Source organism: Zalophus californianus, chromosome 14 (assembly GCF_009762305.2).
Source record: "Zalophus californianus isolate mZalCal1 chromosome 14, mZalCal1.pri.v2, whole genome shotgun sequence".
NCBI classification, from domain to species: Eukaryota; Metazoa; Chordata; class Mammalia; order Carnivora; family Otariidae; genus Zalophus; species Zalophus californianus.
In genome coordinates, this window is record NC_045608.1 from 77,515,981 (window position 1) to 77,527,846 (window position 11,866).

The window sequence follows — 11,866 nt, forward strand, 5'->3', positions numbered from 1 at the left end:
GCAACAAGCATGAGCTTCATTTCTCGTGACCTCACCCAACCCTGGTTTGATCAGTATACCAATTTCAAAACTTAGCCACAGCCAGTAAGTACAAACTTGCTGGGTTTTAATCCTTTCTCAGATGCTCACGTAAAGTCCTTCCAGTAGTTTTAAGACCATGAGTCCCGAAGAGCAAGCAATAGTCCGTCTCTCTTACTCAGAGCTCGGATGTTGTGATCGCAGTTGACAGGCTGCTCCTGGCTTTTGTCTGGGCCTCCCTCTGCCTTAACTGCTTACTCTGCCTGCAAGACAAACGGCCATCACTGTAGCAACATAATTGCTCCTTTGACTCCACCACTGAAATAAAGAGAAATGAAAAAGGAAATCGGGAGCTTCAAATTGTGGTCCCTCCGCTGGGCAATCTCCCGTGATACCTCAGCTAGCAGCAGACTGAATGGGCAGGCTGGGGGTTGATCTTGAATTAAAAAAAAAAAAAAATACCCAGACCAGCTTGTGGAGAGGGCCCCTTTCTTCCCACTTGACTCCTGGGGTTGGATGGAGAAAAGGAAAATGAATAATGTAAAAAACAATTTATCTTAGTAGTAGTCAGGAACAGGCAGCCTGCTGGTCGGAGGCTACAATAGACATGCTGTTTGCCTGGACAGTGTCTAAAAAATTAGAATGTGTCACACATGCTTAAAAATCAAGGGATTTGGGGGCACCTGGGTGGCTCAGTCATTAAGCATCTGCCTTCGGCTCAGGTCATGATCCCAAGGTCCCGGGATCGAGCCCCACATCGGGCTCCCTGCTCCGCGGGAAGCCTGCTTCTCCCTCTCCCACTCCCCCTGCTTGTGTTCCCTCTCTCGCTGACTCTTGCTGTCAAATAAAAAAAAAAAAAAAAAAATCAAGGAATTTCACATATCAATCCAGGTTGTGAGCTCTTGCAAAATGCTGCTCTCTCTAAAGACAGTCAGTGCCTGGTGCTGCCCCTGTGGATGGGGCTCACCTTGTTCACTTTGCCACAGTCCCCATCACACCCCGGTGCCCACACATTCCTGCTTATTTGTTTACATTACCTGCCTGAACACTCGAGGCATGAAGTTTATGCTCCTGGTTTAACTGTTAGGTATGTCAGGGGTAAGGGGACTAGTCTGTGCTTGTTCAACAATATTGTTTAAATTCCTGCCCGTGCTTCTGATTTCCTAGTTGCGCGGGCAACGTTTTGGAAAGGTGTTTACCGCATAATATTTGCTCTCCCGACTGATTCTGAAGATTCACTCCCTTCCCAGCTGGTGGCTGGAACAAGTTAGGACGCCGGATCACTGGGCAATGCCGTGCACTCTGAAATGCTACTGCTCAGACATCCTTGATAAAGAAAAGGAGCTGGAATCGATTCTCGTGAGAACCCAGCACCAGACCATTTCTTTCCAGAGATTCTTTTGCTGAGGCCCTTGCTGTGTCTGGAAACAAACCGAAGAGCAGGCCCTCCGTGGAATCTTGAGGAATAACTGCGGGCTGTGCAGCACACACCCCGCCTGACCTCTCCCTGCTCCACCAAATCTTGTGACCCTGCGTGCATTTGTGAGAGCAAGGGCACGGCTCACCTAGAACCAACCAATCATTCCGCAGAGATTTTAATGCAACCCATAGAATATTCTACTGTTCTCTGGATGATGAGATTGAGAGAGAGATTGAATTCGTACCAAGACTTCCAGAGATTCCCGATGACTGCAACAGATGAAATGTTAAAAGAGGGAGAGAGGCGTGTGAAGCAAGAAACTTTCTGTCATATTTTGAAGATGTCAGTGAATGTCTATGTCCAATCTCCACCCGGGTGGGGCAGCAGGGTCTCCGGTCCTGGGATCGAGTTCCGCATCAGGGCTCCCTGCTCCACGGGGAGTCTGCTTCTCCCTCTGCCCCTCCCCTCTGCTCGTGCTCTGTCTCTTGCTTTCTCTCTCTCTCTCTCTCTCTCAAATAAATAAATAAATAAATAAATAAATAAATACAATCTTAAAAAAAAAGAAGAAGCCATTTATTAGTTTAAAGTTAAAGGACATGTGTTATAGGCATGCGAGCCCATTCAGGGACAGTAAGATGCCGGCGGTGGCCCTGACGCATCATTGGAGTGACCCCGAGCCTGCCTCATCTCTGGCACTGCTGGGTAAGCATGTGGTTTCCAGAGAGTAATCAAGGGAAGGAAATCCATGGCATTACGTGGTTGCTGAGGTGACTGATGGATTTAGTTTCTAGTAGACCTCAACTGGGATCCCTCAGTTGGTTTTATATTTCCTGCTGAACCCAGAAGGTTGACACTCAAAACAAGCCCTTTATTTATTAAGAAGTCCAAGTGTGAGGCAGAGTATTCCTCTGCTCGTGCCCTCTCAGTGGGTCTAAAATGAACCTCATCGTCCTGAATCTCCTTCTCGAAGGATGTTGAAATAGTTTTCCTATTGCCACATGGCCTGAATGGTCTCTCTACGTGTATCCTTGCTGCCTTCCAATACCCTGAGTGGGCTTTTCCAAGTTCATAAGAAATCACGGAACTCTGCTTCATAAAACATGGTCTCTATTCTCAGGCAGAAGGTCAATTCTCTAGAGTAGTCTGTTGCCCTTCCTGGTCTTGCTACTGCCTCCGACCTCACGTCTCCCCACTTGGGTCTCACTGGACTTCTTTTAGTTCCATGGACTTACCAAGCTCTTTGGTGCTTCAGGGCCTTTGCACATTCTGCTGCCCGCTTTGTACCTTCATGTCTTGGCTTAAATGTCATTCCCTCAGAGAACTCATCCCTTTCATCACCACCCCTCCCAAATAGGTTAAACTCTTCCTTTTTTAACTGAAAAACTTGAGATAATTAGAGATTCACATTGTAGTTGTAAGAAATAATACAGAGAGGGGCGCCCTGGGTGGCTCAGTCAGTTGGGCATCTGCCTTCGGCTCAGATCATAATCTCTGGGTCCTGGGATCGAGCCCCACGTTGGGCTTCCCGCTCAGTAAGGGAGTTTGCTTCTCTCTCTCTCTCTCTCTCCCTCTCTGCGCCTCCCCACCACTCATTCTCTCTCTCTCAAATAATACATATCTTTAAAAAAATAAATACAATCTTAAAAAAAGGAAATCATACAGAGAGATACTTTGTACACTTTGCCCAGTTTCTCTTAATGGTAATATATTGCAAAACTGTAGTATAATATTACAACCAGGATGTTGGCATTGAAATAATTCTCTGATTTTATTCAGATTTCCCAGTTACACTTGTGTGTGTATTTCGGGTTCTATACACTTTTATCACCCGAGTAGGTTTGCATATTCACCAACACGGTGGAGATACCGAGCAGTTTCAACATTGCATGGTCCTTCTTATTTATTTATTTATTTATTTATTTATTTATTTATTTATTTGAGAGAGAGAGACGAGAGGGTGAGGGTCAGAGGGAGAAGCAGACTCCCCGCTGAGCAGGGAGCCCGATGAAGGACTCGAACCCGGGACTCCAGGATCATGACCTGAGCCAAAAGTTGTCACTTAACCAACTGAGCCACCCAGGCGCCCCTGCATGGTCCCTCTTGTTACCTTTCTATAACTTGCTCTCTGCCCTGCCATCACCCCTCCTCCTGTCAAGCACTAATCTGTCCTCTATGTCTCAAATTTGTCATTTCAAAAGTATTAACATAAATGAAACCATAGAGAACACAACTCTTTTGGAATTAGCTTTCTTCCACAGCATGATTCCCCGGAAATGCACTCACACTGCATCTCTCAAAAGTCCACTCTTTCTATTGCTAACTAGTATTCTGCGGCTTGTGGGCCACGGTCCTGTGTAGCCTCTTACCTGTGGGAGGGTATCTGGGCAGACTCCCAAGTTTGACCTGCTACGTACATTCCTGTGCAGATTTTTGTGTGAACATTAAGTTCCCAAATTAGAGCCTCTCAACTCGCATGGCAACCCTCAGCACCATATCCCATCCCTCAAGTACAACCCAGATTTTTGTGCCATTGGATCCCATTCAGGGCCAAATCATCTTGGGGTGGTTATTAGATACTACCCAGCCTTATGTCTCCATACCGCTCCATACTCACAGATGTAGAAACAGAGAAAACTATAGGAAGTCCCCAATGCTATTATCTTTATACCTTCATATATTGAAGGCCTCAGAATATGACCTTGTTTGGAAATAATGTTAATTATTAATGAGTAAACTCAAGATGAAATCTTACCAGAGTAGGGTTGGCCACTAATCCAATATGACTGTGTCCTTATAAAAAGGGAAATGTTACAGACACACACGTGCGCACACACACACACACACACACACACACGGAGAATGCCATCTGAAGATTGGGGTTATGCTCTCACAAGCCAAGGAGTTTACCAGCAGCTAGAAAAGAGGCCTGGCAGGGACCCTTCCCTAGAGCCTTGAGAGAGCATCTTATTTCAGACTTCCAGCCTCCAGAAATGTGAGAGAATAAATTTCTGTTGTCTGAGCCACCCGGTTTGTGGTGCTAGCAGCCCTAGCAAACTAATTCAGGTCCTCTCCTGGGGCCCAGGGGAGCGTTGTACAAGTGAAAAGTCCCTGGCAAATCTGCCTTTTGCTCATGAGGATAGCTAGTTTCATTTCGGAAAATCAAGAATTGTGCTTTAAAAAATCTTTTTGCACATCAGTATTTAAAATCTGTAATTTTTTTTTAAGATTTTATTTATGTACTTGACAGAGAGAGACACAGCAAGAGAGGGAACACAAGCAGGGGGAGTGGGAGAGGGAGAAGCAGGCTTCCCGCGGAGCAGGGAGCCCGATGTGGGGCTTGATCCCAGGACGCCGAGATCATGACCCAAGCGGAAGGCAGATGCTTGATGACTGAGCCACCCAGGTGCCCCTGTATTAAATATACATAGACTTCTTTTATTTATTAGTTTTAAGTGATATTATTTGCATTCCAGCACTAGCAAATTTGCTCTAGTTCTGATCTCTTTCCTTTTTCTTTTTTTTTTTCTCAGTTGCCTCAGTTCTATAATGTGAGTGCAGATAATCACACCACATCCCCCCATTTGTTTTGTTGTAGTTCCAGAGACTGCGTATAATCAGGGCTCATCCACGATTTTTTGGCTGTGGGTTCCTTAGTTATCTCTTGATTACCTGAAATCCATCCCCAAACAGTTATGTTTTTAAAGATTTTTTTTTTAGGTGTATAAACTATTTTATTAACAGACAAGGCCTACAAATTTATTTCTTCTTGGACACACCCACGGTGCGGCCACGGCGCCCTGTGGTCTTGGTGTGCTGGCCTCGGACACGAAGTCCCCAGAAGTGGCGCAGCCCTCTGTGGGCCCTAATTTTCTTCAGTCTCTCCAGGTCTTCACGAAGTTTGTTGTCCAGACCATTGGCCAGGACCTAGCTGTACTTTCCATCCTTCACGTACTTTTGTCTGTTCAAAAACCAGTCTGGGATCTTATACTGGCGAGGATTCTGCATAATGGTGATCACACGTTCCTCCTCATCCTCAGTGAGCTCTCCGGCCCTTTTGGTGAGATCGATGTCTGCTTTCCTCAACACCACATGAGCATATCTTCGCCCCACACCCTTAATTGCAGTGATGGCAAAGGCTATTTTCCGCCGCCCATCGATATTGGTGTTGAGTACTCCCAAAATGTGCTCGAACTTCTCAGGGATCACTAGAGACATGGCGGCGGCCCCAGCGGCGGCGTGTAGGCCTCCTGCGGAAGAGATTAAAGATTTTATTTTTAAGTAATCGCTACACCCAGTGTGGCGCTTGAACTTACAACTCTGAGATCAAGAGTTGCAAACTCCACAACCTGAGCCAGCCAGGTGCCCCTCTAATAGTTATTTTAAAACGGGCTCTTAAGAACGAATAATATGGGGCGCCTGGGCGGCTCAGTCGTTGGGCGTCTGCCTTCGGCTCGGGCCACGATTCCAGGGTCCTGGGATCGAGCCCCGCATCGGGCTCCCCGCTCAGCGGGAAGCCTGCTTCTCCTTCTCCCACTCCCCCTGCTTGTGTTCCCTCTCTCACTGTGTCTCTCTGTCAAATAAATAAATAAAATCTTTAAAAAAACAAACAAACAAACAAAAAACCCTGGCTCTTAAAAAAAAAAAAAGAACGAATAATATTCCTTGGATTCTTGCTTATTCACAACTATTTGTCTATAGCTTTCGTTGTTTTTTAAAGATTTATTTATTTATTTGAAAGAGAGAGAGACCATGAGCAGGGGAAGGGGCAGAGAGAGAAGCAGACTCCCTGCTGAGTGGGGACTTAAACAAGGGGCTCCATCTCACAACCCTGAGATCATGACCTGAGCTGAAATCGAGTCAAATGCTCAACCACCTGAGCCACCCAGGAGGCCCACTATAGCCTCTATTCTTGAAGGAAACTCCATCTGGACACAAAACCCTTTCCTAATGTCTAAAAGGTACGGAATTGGGTACCTGGGTGGCTCAGTCAGCTAAGCATCTGCCTTTGGCCCAGGTCATGATCCCAGGGTCCTGGGATCGAGTCCTACATCAGGCTCTCTGCTCAGCGGGGAGCCTGCTTCTCCCTCTCCCTCTGCCTGCCACTCCCCTTGCTTGTGCTCTCTCTCTCTCAAATAAATAAATAAAATCTTAAAAAAAAAAGAATTGCCCTACTTTAAGGCTCATTTTATTAAAAATGCACATATTTCCTTATGGAAGTTTTAAGAAGCTAAGTCACTCCTGCTTTGAACGAATTACCTTAGAACCAATTCATTCCTAATGTGAAGTGCGGGCTGGGGTGGGGCATGAGAACGTGAAATCATAGCTTTCTTGGCCTCCTGGTTTCTCTTAGGTGGCTTTAATGATGTAAGAAATCCCGTGGCTGGGTTGACCTAGCCTGGGTGGGAATCTGAGTGGAGAAGGAGGGTCTTTCCACCCAAGGGGAAGCATGAAGCCCATGGACTTGGGAGAAGTCAGACCGGAAAGCCATTACCTGGCTGAGGGAAGGCCCTTCTCATTGCAGGCCATGCTGGGAAGTCAGCATTCCAGCAGGAAAGCTTCTAGTGCGCAATCAGTGGGTGAAGTTCTCAAAAGGGCCATCAGATGGCACCCTCAGCCAAATTACTGAAGTGCGTGTTGTAGCTGGACAGAATTTTGCTGCTGGGAGACTAGTAGAGGCCCTGAGGTCTAGCCCTTTGGTTTCACAGCTCAGGAACTCCAGTCAGACGGAGACTACTCTGCCGGAAGCCATGTATCAGATCCGTAGCAGAACTGGGGTTCCTGTGACCTCCTGACAAGAAATCCAATCATCTCTCTATAATGGTAATCTGAAAGGAGTGCTCCTCACCTCAAAACAAAATATAGAAAAGACAGAGTAGGGCTGTTTGAATATTCACACAGTCCTGTGAGTTTGAGTACAAAGCCTCGCAGGCTAAAACCTTGAGCCTCAAGCAGATTTTTGTCAAATGGGCTTATTTGCTTTAAAAATAGTGGGCGCCTGGGTGGCTCAGTTGGTTAAGCAACTGCCTTCGGCTCAGGTCATGATCCTGGAGTCCCTGGATTGAGTCCCGCATCGGGCTCCCCGCTTGGTGAGGGGCCTGCCTCTCCCTCTAACCCTCCCCACTCTCATGTACTCTTACTCTCTCATTCTCACTCTCTCAAAAATAAATAAATAAATCTTTATAAAAAAATAAATAAAAATAAAAATGGTGAGGGAGGATACTAGCCCTTTATCTGATAAGTCATTTGCAAATATCTTCTCTCATTTGGTAAGTTGCCTTTTAGTTTTGTTGACTGTTTCCTTTGCTGTGCAAAAGGTTTTGTTTTTTTTTTTTTTTATCTCCATGAAGTCCCAGTAGTTCATTTTTAGTTTTGTTTGTACCCTAATGTTTATGGCAGCAATGTCCACAATAGCCAAAATATGGAAAGAGCCCAGATGTTTATTGACAGATGAATGGATAAAGATGTGTGTATACACACACACACACAAGAATATTATTCAGCCATCAAAAATAATGAAATCTTGCCATTTACAATGACGTGGATAGAGCTAGAGCATATTATGTTAAGCAATGGGGCACCTGGGTGGCTCAGTCGGTTGGGCATCTGCATTTGGCTCGGGTCATGGTGCTGAGTCCTGGGATCAAGCCCGTGGTCAGGCTCCCTGCTCAGCGGGGAGTCTGCTTCTCCCTCTGCCCGTCCCCCTGCTCATGCTCTCTCTCTCTCTCTCAAATAAATAAATAAATAAAATCTTTAAAAAAATGATGCTAAGCAAAATAAGTCAGTCAGAGAAAGACAAACACCATATGATTTCACTCATATATGGAATTTAAGAAACAGAACAGATGAACATAGGGAAAGGGAGGGACAAATGAAATAAGATGAAAACAGAGAGGGAGGCAAAGCACAGGAGATGCTGAACTCTAGGAAACAAACTGAGGGTTGCTGGAAGGGAGGTGGGTGCAGGGATGGGGGCATGGAGGGATGGACATTAAGGAGGGCACGTGATGTAATGAGCACTGGGTGTTATATGCAACCGATGAATCACTAAATTCTGCTCCCGAAACTAATGATACAGTATATGTCAACTAAACTGAATTTAAATAAAGAATTTTTAAAATAAAAATAAATAAATAAAAAATAAAAAGAGGTGGAGGAGGACAGAGGAGGGGAGTTCATAGATACGAGACAGACTGATCCTGGGGAAGTAAGGAGACTGCAGCCAGAGAAACCCAAGAGAGATCCCTGGAGGAGATGAGCTTTGAGATGGGTTAGATGCAAGGAGAGGAGAAAAGGCGACAGACACAGGATGGTTAGTACGCATCCAGGTGAAAAAAAGCAGGAACAATCCTACATTGACCCAGCGCTGGCCCTATGCAAATGGAATGCGAATCCAGCTTCCCTGGGGCTTCAGGCCCCCCTCTTTCCATGCTTGCTCCTCACGGCCTTGAGGGGGGGGTAGCCCCAGGTCTCTGAACTATCACTGGCAGAGAAAGTTCTCTCCAGCTAAGCTTCAACATCACACAGTGAATTTAAGCAATTGCTCTCTTTCCCAGGAGAGCTGGCATTTTAGGTCGGTTTGTCATTTTGGATGAAAGGGCATTGCCCACCCGGAGTAATAATATGGAGAAGGAATTGGAGGGGAGCAAAATGCTGTCCAGGTTGCTTGTTTAAAGCGGAGAGTCTCTATCACCGAGAAGGTCAGTGGGAAAGGAAATGGGTAGCGAGGCATGCAGGGTGAGCCTTGAAGTTCAGAAAGAAGAGCTGAGATCTGGAACTGGAAGCAGGTGGATGTATCACTGTGCCTAGGACAGTAGGCGCTGAATGTGTTAGCGGAATTGCTACATCTTTATTGACCCTGCAAAGGCTCACCTGGCAAGGGAGCGGCATAATGAAAATGGTATTTAGGAAAATTATTCCAGCACAAGTACCTGAAATGGATGAAAGGAGCAAAAGCTTGGGGGAAAGACTATTTTGTGTATTTTTTAAAACAACTTTTGGGATATACGATTCACCCACTTAAGGTGTGCCATTCAATAGTGTTTAGTATATTCAAAGATACATGCAATCATCCATAATCACGGCCCATCTTAGAACATTTTCTTCACCTCAAGAAGAAATCCCATATCCTTTATCTATCACCCTCTATGTCCCCACCCCCCTCTCCCCCAGCACTAAGCAACCACGAATCAATTTTCTGTCTCTATAGATTTCCCTATTCTGGACTTTCATAGGAATGTCCGTGTATATGGTATGTGGTCTATTGTGACTGGCTTCTTTCACTTAACATAATGTCTTCAAAGTCCCCCCATGCTGTAGCCAGTAGACATACTTCATGCCTTTTCCTGGCTGAATAATCCCATCATATGTATATGCCACACTCTGTCAGTTCATCTGTTGAGGGACAATTTGGGTTGTTTCCAGCTTTTGGCCATTATGAAGAATGCTGTTACAAACATTCACGTACAAGTTTCTGTGTGGACATCCATTTTCATTCCTCTTGCCCAGAATTGATGGGTCATATGAAATTGTATTTAATCATTTGAAGGACCACCAGATTGCTCTCCGAAGTGGCTGTACTAGTTTACATTTCCACCGTCATTGTACGAGGGTTCTCATTTCTCCACATTCTCATGAACGCTTCTTCCAGCTGACTTTTTGATTCTAGCCGTCCTAATATGTATGCAGTGGTGTCTCACTGTGGTTTTGTCTTTCATTTCTCTGATGACTCCTTATATCAAATATTTTTCATGTGATTTTCTCTATTGTTTTTCTTTTCTCCATTTCATTGATTTCCACTCTGATTTCTTTGTTTTATTTTATTTTATTTTAAAGATTTCATTTATTTATTTGACAGAGAGAGACACAGTGAGAGAGGGAACACAAGCAGGGGGAGTGGGAGAGGGAGAAGCAGGCTTCCCGCCGAGCAGGGAGCCCGATGCGGGGCTCGATCCCAGGACCTCAGGATCATGACCTGAGCCGAAGGCAGACACTTAACGACTGAGTCACCCAGGCGCCCCTGATTTCTTAAAAAAAAAAAAAATATTTATTTTAGAGGTGTGGGGGTTGGGCAGAGGCAGAGGGAGAGAGCGAATCCGAAGCCGACTCCATGCTCAGCCCCGGGCAGATGCAGGGCTCGATCTCATTACCCTGAGATCATGACCTGAGCCGAAAACAAGAATCGGATGCTTAACTGACTGAGCCACCCAGGCGCCCCTTCCACTCTGATTTCAACTATTGTCTTCCTTCTGCTCACTCTGGGTTTAGTCTAATCTTCTTTTCCTAGTATCTTAAGGTGGAAGGTGAGGTTGTAGATTTCAGATCTTTCTTCTTCGTTTGATGTAGGCACTTGCTGCTAAAAATCCTTCTAAGCACTGCGTCAGCTGTATCCCAGAAGTTTGGGTATGTTGCATTCTCCTTCATCTTAAAGCATTTTCTGTGGGGAAAGATATTCCAGAGTTTGGGTAAAGCCATAGGGGTGGAAAAGCTCAGGGCAAGTTCACTAAATGCTGGCGTTTCTCAAGGCTCCGACATGAGGCATCCTCCTCTCTCCGCTCCCTCCTCCGAGGCAACCTCCTCTATGCCGATGGTTTATATTATCTTCTGTACACTGATCTCAGAGCTTGGATCCTTTCCCTGAGCTCCAAACCAGTCCTTGGAATTGTCTACTCAATATCTTCCCTCAAACTCACTTGATCAAAACTGAACTTAAAAAAAAAAATTGTTTCTCAGTCTTTTGGCTTAAGATCAAGTGTAGTATCTTTTCCCATCAGTTTAATATCTGGTATGTCCTGGATCCGAAGACAATATAGTAAGTGGATTTTTGGAGCAGGGAGGTGGAAGAGGAGTTTGCTCCGTCCACTGTACGCATCGACCTGGCATTGCAGTACTCCCAGGAACGGTGCTCCCCCAAAATCTCATTCAACCTCAAACCTGGCCACCTTGTCACTACACACACAAGGCCAAGCTTCCATTCTCCCTCAGTTACAGCAATAGCCTTCTATTTGGTCTTCTGGAACCCTGTCTTACCTCCTTCCAAGCTCTTCTCCATATGACGGGCAGGATAATCTCTTTGAAATGATCATGTCACCACCTGTAGCGACATTGGTTAATTTTTGCCTGTCTGGCACCAGAACACCCTTCCTGTGCTGGAGAATTCTCCTCCTTATGCGTCTTGGTTGGATGCTGAGCCTGGCTCCCGAATTGTTTGTAGCCACATACAGACTTATTTCTTCAAGTTGTCCTTCGGCTCCTGCCAGCCCAGCCTAGTTTGGGAGCCTTAGACAAGCCTGGCTCTCTCTTCCTTGGCAGGTGTGGTGACCTCCCCTTCTCCTCACCTCTTCCTTGTTTTCTTCCATTTTCCCTTCAGGGCTCATGAGTGTCACTTCCTCAGGGTGACTTTGGTGACTTTGTGACTTCATAGGCTAAGGC

The 11,866-nt window shown here is 45.6% G+C and overlaps 1 non-coding gene and 1 pseudogene across 2 annotated transcripts; one reads left to right on the forward strand and one right to left on the reverse strand.

The window, feature by feature from the left end:
* Positions 1-5,143: 5,143 nt before the first annotated feature.
* LOC113912672 lies at positions 5,144-5,653 on the reverse strand (annotated as a pseudogene). The gene has a single exon (XR_003516922.2). The product of XR_003516922.2 is annotated as a 40S ribosomal protein S18-like (transcript).
* A 5,502-nt stretch (positions 5,654-11,155) lies between these two features.
* On the forward strand, positions 11,156-11,347 carry LOC113913427. The gene has a single exon (XR_003517209.1). It is a non-coding gene; the product is annotated as a U2 spliceosomal RNA (small nuclear RNA).
* The last annotated feature ends 519 nt before the right edge of the window (positions 11,348-11,866 follow it).